This window comes from Trichechus manatus, unplaced genomic scaffold, assembly GCF_000243295.1.
Source record: "Trichechus manatus latirostris isolate Lorelei unplaced genomic scaffold, TriManLat1.0 scaffold00028, whole genome shotgun sequence".
Classification (NCBI taxonomy): domain Eukaryota; kingdom Metazoa; phylum Chordata; class Mammalia; order Sirenia; family Trichechidae; genus Trichechus; species Trichechus manatus.
The window spans coordinates 185,423-203,935 of NW_004443964.1; the positions used below are offsets into that span (position 1 = coordinate 185,423).

General features: G+C 44.3%; 1 protein-coding gene and 1 long non-coding RNA gene across 2 annotated transcripts in view; one reads left to right on the forward strand and one right to left on the reverse strand.

The window, feature by feature from the left end:
- B3GNTL1 (UDP-GlcNAc:betaGal beta-1,3-N-acetylglucosaminyltransferase like 1) overlaps positions 1-18,513 on the forward strand; it is a 142,268-nt gene that overhangs the window by 41,796 nt on the left and 81,959 nt on the right. The window lies entirely within an intron of this gene.
- Positions 9,677-11,645, reverse strand: LOC111820154 (uncharacterized). The gene is made up of 3 exons (XR_002823693.1): positions 11,403-11,645; positions 10,497-10,597; positions 9,677-9,727 (listed from the first exon to the last, which is right to left on the reverse strand). It is a non-coding gene; the product is annotated as an uncharacterized LOC111820154 (long non-coding RNA).

Genomic DNA, 18,513 nt, shown 5'->3' on the forward strand with positions numbered 1-18,513 from the left:
GGCCTGGTGTGACCTGGTCCTGGGTGTGTCCTGGCCAGGGAGGTGCCCTGGCCTGGTGGTGACCTGGCCCTGGGTGTGACCTGCTCTGGTGTGCCCTGGCCTGGTGTGCCCTGGCCCTGGGTGTGCCTTGGCCTGGTGTGCCCTAGCCCTGGGTGTGCCCTTGCCCTGGGCGTGACCTGGCCCTGGGCGTGACCTGACCTTGGGTGTAACCGGGCCCTGGGTATGACCTGACCCTGGGTGTGACTGGGCCCTGGTGTGACCGGGCCCTCATAGACCATCACTGGCATCACCAGATCACCCACAGGGACTACGGTTGACTCCAAAAGGCATTGACAGCACAAGACGGGAGACGGATGCACAGGCTTTGTTTTTGGCCTTGTTTCTCTGTTGGGAAGAGAAGACAAGATGAAGAGCCCTCTGGGTGGGCTGCTGTGTGGTTTGTGTCTGCAAGGGGAGACGCAGAGACTGGGCCTCCGGTAATTCCTTTACTGTCTGATGGGTGGGACGATGTTGTGTGTGGAAGTTAGGGAAGAATGGAGAGACAGTATTACAAGTACAACCAGCCTCTCCAGAATCTAAACTGTGTTTGACAGCCAGGTTCATTGCTTGAACTAGTTCTCTTTGCTTTTCCCTATTCCTGCTAACAGTGTAATTCTGCACCAGTCCCTTTCCAGGCTCCATGAGACAGAACGGTGTCTGGGTAATTGAGGCGAGCCATCCTCATACTGAGTGCGACGCTCCTCAGAGCAGCTTTCAGGCAGCTGGAAGCCGCAGTTCTCAAGTAACTAAAACATTCTATATTGTAATTTTCTAAAGAATTTGATAACGAGTGTTGACATTTCAGAGATGAAGCAGATACTTTCAGATCTGCTGTTTTCAAGTTTTTTCCTTCCAGTGCCAAACAAGTTAAGCACAGTTGGCTTCATCGATAAAGCTGCTTTCAGCCATTCTCCATGGCCCAGGTGCCATGGACGTGATATCTGGGATACGTAAAGAATTTGGAAAGTTCTGTTTGTTTTCATTCTAACTTGAGAAACTTGGTTCGCATTTTCATAAAGTTGTCCAGGTTAGAATTTTGCTTGCTAACCCTCTGGTTAAATTCACCTGCTATTCTGTTCCACCACTCAAGGGAGGAACCTTGCTTCCTTGTTAACTGTGCAGGTAAACTGGAATGCTTGTGCCATGTCTCATGTGTTAAGACTTTTCAGCATGAAAATTAGGGATGCTGTAGTAGTCCTCCTGTACTAGGACGAAATAAGCTTTGGAAAGGTTGTTATTGTGTGGTTGGATTTTTTTTTTAAGTCATGACCTTCAAAAATCTTAATTTGCAGTTGCTGGTTGGTGGTTATATCGATTATACTGTGTCGTTTGTTCTGGAGTCCCGACAGAATGAAATGAATGCTAAGTGTGTGCTCGTACTCGGTCATTATCTTTCTAAAACCATTTACAAGAAAACCATTCAGCTGTACAGGTCTTGATGATAGCTTTCGTAAATTGTGCAGTTGCATATAAATCATGTGAAACTCTGGAATTTTACATTTTGGGTATCATCAGGCGGCTTCAAGTATATTTCTCCTATTTACTGATTCACTTGTTGAACAATTTCAGAGCAGAGACAAGTTCCGGAAAGGCAGTTGGGCAGAGTCAGGAGATCCTTTGTGGCCAGTGGTATTCGGGGATCCCTGAGAATGTAAGAGGGTCCCTATGAGGTCCCTGAGCAGGGTGGGTTCCAGAAATACGAGGGCAATCTGGATGAAGAGCAGAAAGAGGGAGGGAGAGGGAGTTCCAAGGGTAAGTCAGTGGGAGTCCTCGAGCCCTCGGTGCACACTGACTGATGCTCATGGGTGGGACGTGGGACTTACCTGTGTCTCTCACAGACCAGATGGATGAACTATGGATGCCACTGAGCACGCTTATGCTAGCAGGGGCCTTCTGAGAAGGGAGGGTAGGTTGCACCCTGAAGGGAGACTTTCACTTCTACCCTTTTTCGTCCTGAGTGCTAATACGTTCCTGTGTTACTTGTATCATTAAAAAAAGAATAAAGGTTTTCTAGTGGAATGGACTAGCTGTTATAACTAGCTGATCTTTGGGAAGATGTCACAGAACTCTTTTTTGGAAAACTGCTCTGGCAGATAGATCCAGGAAGTATCACCAAAGGCAGGTTGAGATGGGACATGAGTTGAGATCAGTTTGTTAATTCACTAAGCCATCAGCGTTGTAAGAGCTTCCCGTGTGCCAGGGCCAGGGCAGGGAGGAGGGAGCAGTCCTTCAGAGAGCACACATCCCCGGTCTCCATCTCCGGTGTGGACAGACTCCCGTAGGCGCCCTTGCGTTTGGGTCCTCCGGCTCCCAGTGGGGCTGGCAGAGCAGCAGCAGTGGGTGGTGGTTGTGCTCCATGGAACTACAGTCAGAGTTGACTGGGGTTTTGAGTCTCTGTCCCTGGGAGAGTTGTGGGGACATTAGCAAAAGCTAGGATGTAGGAGAAAAGGGTCCACGAGGGGCTCATGGCTGACCCACTGGGTGGAGGTGCCAGTGGGATAATGGCATTGACCATGTCTGGGTTGTTGTGGACACTGAGCCAGTGTGTCCTTAGTTAGCCCTCCCCACACTCGCAGGAAGCAGGCACTGTTAATGCCCCCAATGGCAGAGGAGAGGAGGGATTTGCCCAGAGCCACCCAGGACTTGAACCAGCCACACCCTCCACCCTCACACCTCTCCACACCCCAGGCATTGCACACACCTTCCTGGGTGCCTCCCTGTCCTCCATCCCCATCTCTGGTGGATGTGATGAAGGGTGTGTGAACGTCCAGAGAGCCGTCTGAGGCCAGGCCCTGAGGAGGCCTGATGTTTTGGCAGTGGGCTTGGAAGAGGCTGGAGGAGGAGGAGGAAGAAGCAGAGGGCACAGTGGGAGGTGTTGGAAACCAGAGGGGAGAGACGTAGGGTGAGGCTATGGTGGCTGCCAGAGCTAGTGCCCCTGCTGAGCACTGAGGCATGCTTCAGCATGGTAGGGGCAGAGGGACATTGGGGTGGCAGGAAGTGGACACACGGGAGGCAGCTTACTCTCTGATGTTTAAGAAGTTTTCTATGTTAAAAAAAGTCATATTGAAGGAGAGCTTTGAAAGCAGGTGCCCATCACATCTGTTCCACATTTCTGTGACAGTTACAAAGGGAAAACGTCCCTTCATGCATCTGTGTGACTTCGTTGTGTTTACAGTTCTTCCGCATGCCCACACCACGTCTCACATATAGTCACTGAAGAACATCATTGTTGGGTGCCATCAAGTCTGTTCCAACTCATAGCAACCCCATGAACAATAGAACAAAACACTGCCTGGTCCTGTGCTATCCTCACAATCATTGTTGTGCTTAAGCCCGTTGGTGCAGCCACTGTGTCAGTCCATCTCATCGAGGGTCTTCCTCTTTTTCGCTGACCGTCTACTTTACCAAGCATGATGTCCTTCTCCAGGGACTGGTCCCTCCTGATAACATGTCGAAAGTATGTGAGACGTAGTCTGTCCAACCTTGCTTCCAAGGACAATTCTGGCTGTACTTTTTCCAAGACAGATTTGTTCCTTCTTTTGGCAGTCCATGGTATATTCGATATTCTTTGCCAACACCATAATTCAAAGACATCAATTCTTCTTTGGTCTTCCTTATTTATTGTCCAGCTTTTGCATGCATATGAGGTGATTGAAAACACCATAGCTTGGATCAGGCACACCTTTCAAGGTGACATCTTTTCTTTTCAATACTTTAAAGAGATCTTTTGCAGCAGATTTGCCCAGTGCAGTGTGTCATTTGATTTATTAACTGCTGCTTCCATGGGTGTTGATTGTGAATCCAAGTAAAATGAAATCCATGACAGCTTGTCTTTTTTCCGGTATTTCTTATTGGTCCAGTTGTGAGGATTTTTGTTTTCATTATGTTGAGGTGTAACCCGTACTGAAGGCTGTGGTCTTTGATTTTCATCAGTAAGTACTTCAAGTCCTGTTCACTTGCAGCAAGCAAGGTTGTGTCATCTGCATAATGCAGGCTGTTAATGAGTCTTCCTCCAATCCTGATGCCCCGTTCTTCTTCATATAGTCCAGCTTCTCGGATTATTTGCTCAGCATACAGATTGGATAAGTATGGTGAAAGGATACAACTCTGATGCACACCTTTCCTGACTTTAAACCATGCAGTATCCCCTTGTTCTGTCTGAACAACTGCCTCTCGATCTATGTACAGTTCCCTCATGAGCATGATTAAGTGTTCTAGAATTCTCATTCTTCGCAGTGTTATCCATAAATTGTTATATCCACACAGTTGAATGGCTTTCCATAGTCAATAAAACACAGATGAACATCTTTCTGGTATTCTGTGCTTTCAGCCAGGATCTATCTGACATCAGCAATGATATCCCTGGTTCCATGTCCTCTTGTGAATTCAGCTTGAATTTCTGGCCATTCCCTGTTGATTTACTGCTGCACCTGCTTTTGAATGATCTTCAGCAAAATTTTACTTGCATGTGATATTAATAATGTTGTTCAACAATGTCCTCATTCGGTTGGACCACCTTTCTTGGGATTAAGCATAAATATGGATCTCTTCCAGTCAGTTGGCCAGGTAGCTGTCTTTCAGATTTCTTGGCATAGACGAGTGGGCAATTCCAGTGCTGGGTCTGTTTGTCGAAACATCTCAACTGATATTCCGTCAATTCCTGGAGCCTAGTTTTTCGCCAGTGCCTTCAGTGCAGCGTGGACCTCTTCCTTCAATACCATCAGTTTATGATCATATGCTACTTCCTGAAATGGCTGAATGTCAACCAGTTCTTTTTGGTGTAGTGACTTTGTGTATTCCTTCCATCCTCTTTTGATGCTTCCTGTGGCATTTAATATTTTCCCTGTAGAATCCTTAAATAGTGCAACTGGAAGCTTGAATTTTTCTTCAGTTCTTTCAGCTTGAGAAATGCTGAGCTTGTTCTTACCTTTTGGTTTTCTGTCTCCACCTCTTTGCACATGTCATTACAATACTTTACTTTGTCTTCTTGAATCGCACTTTGAAATCTTCTGTTCAGCTCTTTTACTACATCATTTCTTTCATTTGCTTTAGCTGCTTGATGTTCAAGAGCACGTTTCAGAGTCTTTTGACATCCATTTTGGTCTTTTCTTTCTTTCCTGTCTTTTTAATGAGTCCTTGCTTTCTTCATGTCTGATGTCCTTGATGTCATTCCACAGCTCGTCTGGTCTTCGCTCATTAGTGTGCAATGCATCAAATCTGTTCTTGACATGGTCTCTAAATTCAGGTGGGATATACTCAAAGTCGTACTTTGGCTCTTGTGGACTTGTTCTAATTTTCTTCAGCTTCAACTTGAACTTGCGTGTGAGCAGTTGATGGTCTGTTCTGCAGTCGGCCCCTGGCCTTGTTCTGACTAATATTGAGCTTTTCCATTGTCTCTTTTCACAGATGTAGTTGATTTGATTCCTGTGTATTCCGTCTGGCGAGGTCCACTTGTAGAGATGCTGTTTATGTTGTTGAAAAAAGGTATTTACAGTGAAGAAGTCAGTGGTCTTGCAAAACTGTATCATGCGATCTCCAGCATTATTTCTATCACCAAGGCCATATTTTGCAGCTACTGATCCTTCTTTGTTTCCAACTTTCACATTCCAATCACCAGTAATTGTCAATGCATCCTGATTGCAGTTCAATCAATTTTAGACTGCAGAAGTTGGTTAAAAAAAAAAAAAAAAGAGAGAGAGAGAGAACTGGCATTTGTGGCTTAGCTAAATTCTGGACCGTAACCCCGTTTCCTCACTTTGTGTGCGTGGATAAGCCTTACTGCAATTATAAGTATTTTTGAATTGTCCTGTTTCCTGGAGATTGTTGGCCAGATAATTAGAAGTTCACCTATTTAATAAGGCCATTAAAAAAAAAAAAGATTTTTGATGACAAGAAGCTTTTGTGAGTATGAAATAAGGAAAATAGTTCATCTAATGGAAAATTTTTAAAAATTGCTTTATTCCTAAATGTATCCACTTTATGTATTTTAAAGGTTGGATCCTTAAGATAAAGAGAAGCTCTTAGTGAAATGTGACTTTTATTTATACTTCTAGTTTAGCAGTCTTTAAACTATTCATAGGTATAAAACAGAAACCAATTTCATAATTAACTGGTAAAACTATAGGCTTTAACATTTAATTTTTTCCTTTGTTTTCATCTTCAAATTATGGTTCTGAAAGACCTTATTAAAACAGCATTATAGAAAGACCGTCAGAAACATGGGTTGGTTGGAGGGTGGACTGGGTTTCTTCTAGGATCCAGTGTGCCATTCCCAAGCCTATTCATGCCTCTTTGTTTTCATTGTATTATTATGTGACTCTGTGGTCATGTTTATCATTTCCATTAAGGACTGAGGCTAGTGAAGTTAAAAAATTCAGTTTCTAAGTTAGATCTTGCAAATGGACACTGATCCTAGCAACACTAAAGCCAGGCCACCGAGGTACTCTTTCTTCGAGAACAGCCCGTTCCCACTCATAAAGCATAATCTGTGCCTTCCTCCTCATCGTCAGCGTGGAGGTGTATCGATTTTATTGATGTGCTCAAAGAATCAGCTTTTGGTTTCACTGACTTTTCTCTGTTGTGTTTTCTGTTTTCCATTTTATTGACTTTTGCTTTTTATTATTTTCTGTCTTCTGTGTTTAATGTAACTATCCCTGTTGCTGAGTTTCAGTCTTCCATCTTGCTAGTTTTTTCTGTCTCACTTGCTCTTTGTTCCATGTTTCCTCTTTACCTGCAGCCTGTATTTTTTTATGATTCCATTTTACCTCTACCATGAGTTTATTAGCTATACCTCTGTGTTTTTTAAGTAGCTGCCTAGGGCTTCCAACATACGTCTTAAACTTATCACCATCTAAACCAAAAAAAAAAACCCTATTGCCAGTGAGTCGATTCCAACTCACAGCGACCCCATAGTACAGAGTAGAACTGCCCCATAGGGTTTCCAAGGCTGTAATCTTTATAGAAGCAGATTGCCATTTCTTTCTCCCTTGGAGTGGCTGGTGGGATCAAATCGCTGACCTTTCAGTTGGCAGCCAAGCACCTAACCACCTTACCACCAGGGCTCCTTTATCACAGTCTACTTTTAAGTAATATTGTACCACTTTACGGAGCCCTGGTGGTGCGTGGTTAAGAGCTTAACTGCTAACCAAAACGTTGGCAGTTTGAATCCACCAGCTGCTCCTTGGAAACCCTACAGGGCAGTTCTACTCTGTCCCATAAGGTTAGTGAGTCGGACTCTACTTGATGGCAACAAGTTTAACAGGTACTACTTCTATAGAGTGTAAAGATATTGTGAAGTTATTCTTCGATTTACCGCCTCCCATTATATGTTTTACTTCTACATGTTCTGTGCACCCCACAATGTATTGTTTAAATTTGTACCAGTCAGTTATCTTACAAAGAGATTACAAATGGAAAACATGTCTTCTGTATTCACACTTACATTTACATTATGGCCACTAGTCATTCCTTTATGTGGATCTAAATCTCCAAGTTGTGTCATTTCTTTCTGCCTGAAGATCTTCCTTTAACATTTCTTGTAGTGTACATCTCTTTGTGATGAATTATTTCAGCTTTTGTTTTTCTGAAAAAGTCATTCTTTTGCTTTCATTTTTGAAAGATACAGTATCTGGGTAGAGAATTCCAAGTTAAGTTTTTCTTTAAAGATGTCTCTGTTGCCCTTGGTCTTCATAGTTTCTGCAGAGAAGTCTGCTGTCACCCTTATGTTTATGTCTCTGTGTGTAATGTGTCTTTTTTCTCTGACTGCTTTTAGTTTGTTTTGTTTTTTAACACTTGTTTTCAGCAGTTTGATTTTGATATGCATCAGCATGATTTTTTAAAAGGATTATTCTGTGTGGGTTTTTTTTTTTTTTTCTTTTACGGTCCTTGGATCTGTGATTTTTCAGTTTTCATCAAACTTGGAAGGATTTTGGAAAAAGAAGGAAGCACTGGTACATGCTACAACATGGATGAACTTAAAGCATTGCACTCAGTGAAAGAAGCCAGATGGAAAAGACTGGATTGTCTGTGGTTTCATTTGTATGAAATGTGCAGAAAAGGCACATTGATCCAAATAGAAGCAGATGAGTGGTTGCCTGAGGCTGGAGGAGGTGGGGAGAAGGAAGTGGGAATTGGCATCAAGTGGGCTGAAGGGAATTTTTTGGGTGATAGAAATATTCTAAGACCTTATTGTTGTGATATTGCATAACTATAAATTTACTAAAAATAATTAAATTTGTGAAGTTACACTGGGTGAAATTTATGGTATGTAAATTATACCTCATTAAAATAAAGCTGACAAAAAATGTACTTGTAAGCTCTAGAGTAGTACTAAATAATTTCAGGAAAATATTTTTGGGGATTTTAGAACATTATTTCTGTTTAATCACTCTGTTTTAAGTAGTCTTTTGGATTTTTTTTTTAATGTTGATTTTCAAATTCTCTAAGCCCATTGATTTTGCCTTTGTTTCCAAAGAAAAGGAGAACTGGCCCATCAGCACTGCCCCTTCTTCCCCTTTTGCCTGGTCTGTTGCAGCATGCTGGCCACGTCTGAACATGCTTGTGTCCCCTCCGGGAGAGTGAGGACAGAGTGTCACTCTACTCAACTTATTCGCTGCAAGGTTTCTACCTTTCCATTTTTTTTAGATGCATAAACTGCAGGGGAAAAGTGTCAGCAGCAGGAGCACTTAGACCGCACACCTTCCTTTGTTTTCTAATCCTCAGACTTTGAGTTTCCATAAAGGGATGTTCTCGTCAATGGCCTTAGCTCTCAGACTTTGTCTACCATACCGCTCCCTCCCCGGTGTATGTATGTGTATTATGTACATGTGCACGTGGGCTATACATGTAGTGTAGGGTTGAGTGGGGATGACCCCAGGTGTGGTGTAGGGATGAGATGGGCATGTCACCTCGGATGTGTGATGTACAGGTGGGATGGGGGTGTCCCCCCAGTTTGTGGTATAGGGGTAGGACGGGGTGACCACCCAGATGTGTGGTATAGGGGTGAGATGGGATTGTCCCCAGGTGTGTGGCATAGGGGTGGGATGGGGGGTGTCTCTGGGTATGTGGTGTAGGGGTGGGATGGAGGTGTCATTCGGTGTGTGGTGTAGGGGTGGAGTGGGGGGCACAGGTAGACCCTGGCCTTGCTGCACATCCATCAGGGTCAGCATTGACAAAGATCAGCTGGTGTTTCTGAGTCTCATCTTCCGTAGAGGATTCACCAGCCCTGTGGGGTTGTACATCTACACCTGGTCTCCTCATCCGTGGCCTCCTGAGACCCTTGGGGCTACCCTTGCAGGTGGTCAATGGGGGAGTTCCCAGAGGGACGGGTGGGGCCTGGCATATGTCCTGAAAGGTCCATGTCTTAGTTATCTGGTGCTGCTATAACAGAAATACCACAAGTGGATGGCTTTTTAACAAACAAACATTTATTTTCTCGCAGCTAGGCTTCAGGGCGCCAGCCTGAGGGGAAGGCTTTCTCCGTTGGCCCTGGAGGAAGGTCCTTGTCTCTTCAACTTCTGCTTCCTGGTTCCTTGGAGATCTCTGTATATTTTGGTGTCAGTCTTCCCCTGGGTTTAGGAGGTTCTCAGCAGAGGGACCCTGGGTCCAAAGGATGCAGTCTGCTCCTGCTCTTCTTTCTTGGTAGTAGTGAGGTCCCCTCCTCTCTGCTCACTTCTCTCTCCTTTTGTCTCTTGTGAGATAAAAGGTATGACTCAAGCAAGGGTGTGACTTAAGTGAGGGCATGACTTGAGTTATACCCTCTTGTAAGGCTTTGACTCAAGACACACCCCACGTTGATCATGCCTCATTAACATATAGAGATTAGGATTTAAAACACATTACAAAATGGAGAATTATTCACAAAATGGAGGACAACCGCACAATACTAGGACTCATGGCCTAGCTAAGTTGACACATTTTGGGGGGACACAGTTCAACCCATGAACGTCCACTTCCCGAAAGGACCTCTGCAGCTGTTCTTGCACAGTTGAAATCAGGAATGTCAGATGGCCTAGTGGCAGTGGTCGACTTTAATTAGGGTGGCCACAGAGCTGGGACCCCAGGAGGGAAAGGGGATACTGCTAATCATTAAACTGGGGAGACAGGTCAGTCCTGGGCAAGCCCATGCTGTCTAACCCAGTGGTAATGAACGTGTAATGACTGGATGCAGGGGAAGAAGCTGGGCTTCAGGGATCTTGTTACCAGACTACAATGAGCCAATAAAATATTCCCTTCCCTGTCCAGTCACCATTGCTGTGAAACACTTGTCTCAAGCTTAGTCATACAGAACAACAAGCATTTTATCATGCTTACAGATTCTGTGGGTCAGGAATTCAGGGAGGGCACAGGGTGGGGGTGGGGAGCTTGTCCTGCTCATAATGAGGACCCTCAGCTGGACATACTGGAATGCTGGGGTCACTTGATGGTGGGCTGGGTCTTCTGGAGGCATGCACACTCACATGTCTGGCATTGATGGAGGCAGTGGTTGGAACAACCACACAGCCTCTCCATGTGGCTGCTTGAGCTTCCTTACAGCATGGTGGCTGGGCTCCAGGAATATCTGTCCCCAAAAAACCAACTGGTAGCTGTATCGCCTTTTATGACCTGGCCTTGGAAGGTACATAGTGTCACTTTGACCACCCAGATCCAGTCCAAGAGGAGGGAACACACACCCAGCTTCTCAATGGGCAGGGGTGGGGTGGGGTGGGGTGCCAGACTCAGGTCATGAGAAGAACGTATAGGTGGAGATGCAGTGGGGGCCACCTTTGGAAATGCATCCTGCCATATCCTCCTTATACCTCCTTTCTACTTCCAGTACTCCCCTCCTTTGTACTTCTTGATCTCTCCCCCACCCCCAGCTAAATTGCCAGACCTAGAGACCCCATGTACCTCCAGAGAGAAGTTCAAGTTCACTTGTGGGGATCACACACCACACATTGCCTTTCTGCTCTACCTTTTGGCACAAATGCTTTTGAATAAACTTTAACTAGGCTTCATGAGAGCCTGAAACTGGTAGCTTCTCTTCCCAGGTGTTGGGAAGAGATCACTTAGTCCCCTGGGCAGCACTGCTGCTTTTGTTCACTGCAGCCTGTTTACCAAGCACCTCCTGTGCACAAGGCACTGTGCTGGGCCTGTTGCTCACAGGCAGTGAGGCCCAGCTCAGCCCCGAGTCTTGTGTAGAGTAGGGTGTCTGTGCACCTCCTCCACATGCCTCTGCTCCGTACCACTCACCCTGAGTCCCGTGTAGAGTGGGGTGTCTGTGCACCTCCTCAATGCACTGCTGCTTCATACCGCTCACCCCAAGTCCCGTGCAGAGTGGGGTGTCTGTGCACCTCCTCCACGCACCGCTGCTCCGTACTGCTCACCCTGGGTCCTGTGTAGAGTGGCGTGTCTGTGCACCTCCTCCACGCACCGCTGCTCTGTTCCATGCAGGACAGGGTCTGCACGGGAGCCATGAGTGGGACACTGCAGCATCTAAAGGGAGTTGCGGCCAGTCTCTTTCCGTCTATTCCGTGTCCCTCCGACTGCCACATCAGTGTGATAGGGCAGCACGGCAGAAGAGCTGATGTCATACTGCAGGTGCTTTTTCAGGAAGAAAAGGTTATTTATGGTTTGCCTTTCTCCACCCTGTGGTCTAGGCCAGCATTTTATAAAAAAAATGTTAAGGCAAACCCACAGAAAGCCCTCTCACTTTTTCTTTCACGTTTGTAGACCAGTGCTCATGGTTGATTAAAGTTGCAAAGACTCCGTCAGCCTCAGAAGCTGCAGTTCCATGTTATCTTCCACCTGATCCTCTTTCTTGATGTTAGACCCCCGCCCAGCATGCTTCTGGCTTTCATCAGAAGCAGCAAGCTGTAGGATGAGGTTGGGGGTTGGGATGCAGGAACCTCACATTGGGAATGGCCTAAATCAGCTAATGTCCCAGAGCAGAGCCGAGCGGCTCTCGCACTTCGGCTGGTGCGAAGCTCGCGGAGCGGCTGAGCACTGGGACTCATCTTTCGCCTTACGACAGCTGCTCATTAAACCCTGATCCTGGGTCTCAGGGTCGAGGGGTTTGTATATAGGAGTTAAGCCTCTTTATCTTCATGTTTGGGAATACCTTTTTGAAACAGAGGGTTCTGTCTCACTGCTTTTAATCAACATATTCCTTTTTTTCCCTCAAAATCTTTTTGCCAGCCAGTATAGACAAGACAAGGAGCCCTGGTGGCACAATGGTTAAGCGCTCAGCTGCTGATCGAAAGGTTGGCAGTTCACACTCACCAGCAGCTCCACAGGAGAAAGACCTGGTGATCTGCTTCTGTAAAGATTATTGTTGCGTGCTGTCGAGTCAATTCCAACTCATGGAGACCTCGTGTGACAGAGTAGAGCTACCTACTCTGTCATATAGGGTCTCTGTGAGTCGAAAATCGACTTGAAAGCGCTCAAGAAAATAGATGCAACAGACAGTTTAAAAAATAGGTATTGGTCAGACCAGACAAGAGGAAACCTCATTATTGGTCAGGGTCGTTGACTTGGAGGGAAAAAAAAAGAAATGCAAGAGCCGCTTCTACTTTACAACTATTTTTAGTATGTGTTTTTTGGAGAGAGGTGTAAAATGTTCCACTGATGTGCTTTTACAGTAGGAATGGGACATGGTTTGCTCAGTAAGCACACCAAATGCAGCATAAATAGAGAAAAAGGGAAGAAGTGGGATCAAGTAACAGAGGAGAAAGGAGAGGTGAGGAGGGGCGAGGGGGAAGAAGAGAGACTGGAGGTATGTGCTGGGGTGGGGCTGACGCCAGTGGATGGACAGGAGCCCCAGGGAGCCCTGTCGGGTTGTCCTGTGTCTACCCCTCAACTGTGGCTCCTCTTTTCAGGGTGCCCTCCTGGCAGGGTGGTACCCCTCACTCTGAAGCCTAACCCTGCTGCTACTTTCGGAGTGTGGTGGTGAGGCCTGGGTGTGACCAGCGGCTCACACTGCTCATGGCCCATGGGGTGACCAGGCCAGGGGTGGAGGCATGGGGGTCCACACACGTAGCTAGGGTGAGTCCCGTGAGCCCGTGAAGTCTGATTCAGGACTGATGGCTCCTCAGTCCTTGGTCAGGTTGTTAGACTTTCCTTCTGCCGCTCCTGCCAGCCTGTAATGAGAACAAACGAAAACCCAAAACAAACACAAATCTTCGCTCCTTTGGCATAGGTTTGACAGGCTAAGTACCATGTTTAAAATGTCAAAATGTTAACATTTCTAATAATGAAAGCGCTAATATGACTCGGTAAAATGGATTGGACAGGCCCGTGGAGTGGCCCCTTTGTGGGGGGCTGTGTGTTACAACGTCTCTTGCAGCCGAGACGCAGCAGCCTGGGAGCAGAAAGCAAGAGTGACCATACGCAGCAGGGCGGGGCTCAGCGGGCAGAGCGCACCAGCTGCCTGGTGCTCTTGGTGCCTGCTGCGCGGAGCGGAGCTGCGAGGCTCTTCTTGTACGGCCTGGCAGGCGCTTGTTTGGAGCTGCCCACTGCCTGCCCCTCGCTCCGTCCAGGCTTCCTGGTTCCCAGAGGTTGTTTCTTTCTACCTCAGACCTTCCTTTAGTGCCAGTCTGCTGGTGATGCTTGCTTTCAGTTTGTGTGAACGTGTCTTTATTTTAGAAGAATATGCTCATTGAGTGCAGAGTTCTGGGTGGTGACAGTTTCGTCGCTTTGCAAAGGTCCTTCCATAGTCTTCTGGTTCCTCCGCCCCCTCCCCCCTTTCTCGCCTCTTCTGCGGCTCACCTTCTGTCTTATTGTTGCTCCCTTGAATGCAATTTTGCTTTCTCTGACTGCTTTTAAGGTTTTCTCTTTGCTTTTCAGCAGTTTTACTATGATGTGTCCAGTAGCGGTTTTCCTTTGTATTGTGTTTATCTTGCTTGGGGTGCATAGCATTTCTTTCTTTTTTTTTGTTTTAATTGTGCTTAAAATGAAAGTTTACAGATCAAATTAGTTTCTTATACAAAAATTTATACTCACACTGCTGTGACCTTAGTTACTCTCCCCATACTGTGACAGCACGTTCCTCCTTTCCACCCTGGATTTCCCATATCCATTCAACTAGCTCCTGTCCCTTTCTGCCTTCTCATCTCACCTCCAGACAGGAACGGCCCATTTAGACTCACGTATCTACTTGAGCTAAGAAGCACACTCTTGACGAGCATCATTTTATGTCTTATAGTCCAGTCTAATTTTTGTCTGAAGAGTTGGCTTCAGGAATGGTTTTAGTTTGGGGCTAACAGAGGGTCTGGGTGCATGTCATGTGGGGTCCCCCCAGTCTCAGTCAGACCATTAAGTCTGGTCTTTTTACTAGAATTTGAGTTCCGCACCCCACTTTCCTCCTGCTCTGTCAGGGACTCTCTGTTGTGTTCCCTGTCAGGGTGGTCGTTGGTGGTAGCCAGGCACCATCTAGTTACTTGTGGTGTGAGGCTGATGAAGTCTTTGATTTATGTGGCCCTTCTGTCCCTTGGGCTAATATTCTCCTTGTGTCTTTGATGTTCTTCATTCTCCTTTGCTCCAGGTGGGTTGGAACCAATTGATGCATCTTAGAAGGCCATTGACTAGCTTTTAAGACCCCAGATGTCACTCACCAAAGTGGGATGCAGAACATTTTCTTAATAAACTTTGTTATGCCGGTTGACCTAGATGTCCCTTGAAACCATGGTTCCCAGACCCCCGCTGGTGCTACTCTGTCTTTTAAAGTGTTTGGTTGTATTCAGGAAACTTCTTAGCTTTTAGTTTAGTCCAGTTGTGCTGACTTCCCCTGTATTGTGTGTTGTCCTTCCCTTCACCTAAGATAATTCTTATCTACCGTCTAGTTAGTGAATACCCCCTCCCTCCCTCCCCACCCCCATAACCATCGAAGAATGTTTTCTTCTGTGTTTAAACCTTTTCTTCAGTTCTTATAATAGTGGTCTCATACAATATTTGTCATTTTGCGACTGACTAATTCACGCAGCGTAAGGCCTTCCAGATTCATCTATGTTGTGAGATGTTTCACAGATTCATCGTTGTTCTTTATCATTGTGTAGTATTCCATTGTGTGAATATACCGTAAGTTTATCCATTCGTCCATTGATGGACACCTTGTTTGTTTCCATCTTTTTGCTATAGTGAACAGTGCTGCAGTGAACATGGGTGTGCGTATATCTATTCATATGACAGCTCTTATTTCTGTAGGATATATTCCAAGGAGTGGGATTGCTGGATCGTATGGTACTTCTATTTGTAGCTTTTTAAGGAAGCACCAAATTGATTTCCAGAGTGGTGTACCATTCTACATTCCCACCAGCAGTGTATAAGTGTTCCAGTCTCTCCACAACCTCTCCAACATTTATTATTTTGTGTTTTTTGGATTAATACTAGCCTTGTTGGGGTGAGATGGTATCTCATTGTAGTTTTGATTTGCATTTCTCTAATGGCTAACGATTGTGCACATGTCCTCATGTATCTGGTAGCCACCTGAATGTCGTCTTTGGCGAAGTTGCCTGTTCACATCCTTTGCCCGTTTGCCCACAAATTGGGTTATTTGTTTTTCTGTTGTTGAGGTTTTGCAGTATCTTGTAGATTTTAGAGATTAGATGCTGATCGGATTTGTCATAGCCAAAATTTTTTCCCTGGTCTGTAGGTTGTCTTTTGACTCTTTTGGTGAGGTCTTTTGATGAGCATAAGCATTTGATTTTTAGGAGCTCCCAGTTATCTAGTCTCTCTTCTGGTGTTTGTGCACTGTTAGTAATGTTTTGTGTTCTATTTATGCCATGTATTAGGGCTCCTTGTGTTGTCCCTATTTTTTCTTCCATGATCTTTATTGTTTTCGATTTTATAGTCAGGTCTTTGATCCATTTTGAGTTTTGTGCATAGTGTGAGGTATGGGTCTTGTTTCATTTTTTTGCAGGTGGTTATTCAGTTATGCTAGCATCATTTATTAAGACACTGTCTTTTCCCCAATTAATGGACTTTGGGCCTTTGTCAAATATCAGCTGCTTATAGGTGGATTAGCTTATATCTGGATTTTCAACTCTGTTCCATTGGTCTGTGTATCTCTTGTTGTACCAGTACCAGGCTGTTTTGACTACCGTGGAGGTATAATAGGTTCTAAAATCAGGTAGTGTGAGGCCTCTCACTTTCTTCTTCTTGAATAATGCTTTACTTATCCGGGGCCTCTTTGCTTTCCATATGAAATTGGTGATTTGTTTCTCCATCTCATTAAAAAATGCCGGTGGAATTCGGATCAGGATCGCATTGTATCTGTAGATAGCTTTGGGTAGAATAGACATTTTCACAATGTTGAGTCTTCCCATCCATGAGCAAGGTATGTTTTTCCACTTATGTAGGTCTTTTGGTTTCTTGCAGTAGTGTCTTGTAGTTTTCTTTGTATAGGTCTTTTACGTCTCTCGTTAGATTTATTCCGAAGTATTTTATTTTCTTGGGGGCTACTGTAAATGGTATTGATTTGGTGATTTCCTCTTCGAAGTTCTCTTTGTTGGTGTAGAGGAATGCAACTGATTTTTATGTGTTTATCTTGTTTCTTGATAACTTTGCTGACATCTTCTATTAGCGCCAGTAGTTTTTTTGTGGATTCTTTGGAGTTTTCTGGGTATAAGAACATACCATCTGCAAGTAGAGATGCTTTTATTTCTTCCTTACCAAGTTGGATGCCCTTTCTTTCTTTTTCTAGCCTAATTGCTCTGGCTAGGACCTCCAGCACAAAGTTCACTAAGAGTGGTGATAAAGGGCATCCTTGTCTGGTTCCCGTTCTCAAGGGGAATGCTTTCAGACTGTCTCCATTTAGGATGATGTTGACTGTTGGTTTTATATAAATGCCCTTTATTATGTTGAGGGATTTCCCTTCTATTCCTATTTTGCTGAGAGTTTTTATCATGAATGGGTGTTGGACCTTGTCAAATACCTTTTCTGCATCAATTGATAAGATCATGTGGTTCTTGTCTTTTGTTTTATTTAGGTGATGGATTACACTGATTGTTTTTCTAATGTTGAACCATCCCTGCACACCTGATATGAATCCCACTTGGTCATGGTGAATTATTTTTTTGATACGTTGTTGAATTCTGTTGGCTAGAATTTTGTTGATGATTTTTGTGTCTTGGTTCATGAGGGGTATCGGTCAGTAATTTTCTTTTTTCGTGGTGTCTTTACCTGGTTTTGGTATCAGGGTTATGCTGGCTTCATAGAATGAGTTTGGGAGTATTCCATCCTTTCCTATGCTCTGAAATACCTTTAGTAGTAGTGGCGTTAACTCTTCTCTGAAAGTTTGGTAGAATTTTCCAGTGAAGCCTTCAGGGGCGGGGCTTTTTTTTATTGTGAGTTTTTAAATTACATTTTCAATCTCTCCGTTTTGTTATAGTTTATTTAGTTGTTCTACTTCTATGTTAGTTTAGGTACGTAGTGAGTTTCTAGAAATTTGTCCATTTCCTCTAGGTTTTCAAATTTGTTAAGAGTACAATTCTCCATAGTATTCTATTATGATACTTTTAATTTCAGTTGGGTCTGTTACTGTATCGCCCATCTCATTTCTTATTTGGGTTATTTGCTTCTCCTGTTTTTCTTTTGTCAGTTTGGCCAAAGGTTTATTGATTTTGTTGATCTTTTTCAAGAACCAGCTTTTGGTCTTTTTAACTCTTTCCATTGTTTTTCTATTTTCTATTTCATTTAATTCTGCTCTAATTTTTATTATTTGCTTTCTTCTGGTGTCTGAGGGCTTCTTTTGCTGCTTTCTTTCTATTTGTTGGAGTTGTAGGTTAATTTTTTGATTTTGGCCCTTTCTTCTTTTTGGATATGTGCATTTATTGCTATAAATTGACCTCTGAGCATTACTTTTGCTGTGTCCCAAAGGTTCTGGCAGGATGTGTTTTCATTCTGATTTGATTCTGTGAATTTCTTTATACCATCCTTAATTTCTTCTATAACCCAGTAGTTTTTGAGTAAGGTTTTGTTCAGTTTCCATGTGTTTGATTTTTTTCTTTGCTTTTTCTGTTATTGATTTTCACTTTTATAGCTTTATGGTCAGAAAAGATGCTTTGTAATATTTCGATGGTTTGGATTGTGTTAAGCCTTGCTTTATGGCCTAATACATGGTCTATTCTGGAGAATGTTCCATGTGCATTGGAAAAGAAAGTATACTTGGCTGCTGTTGGGTGGACTGTTCTGTACATATCTATGAGATCAAGTTAGTTCTTTGTGGCATTTAGATCTTCCGTGTCTTTATTGAGCTTCTTTCTGGATGTTCTGTACTTAACCGAAAGTGGTGTGTTGAAGTCTGTTACTATTATTGTGGGGATGCCTATCTCTCTTTTCAGTGGCGTTAGAGTTTGTCTTGTTTATTTTGGAGCCCTGTCGTTGGGTGCACAAATATTGATTATGGTTATGTCCTCCTGGTGTATTGACCCTTTAATCATTATATAGTGTCCTTCCTTATCCTTTGTGGTGGATTTTACTTTAAAGTCTATTTTGTCAGAG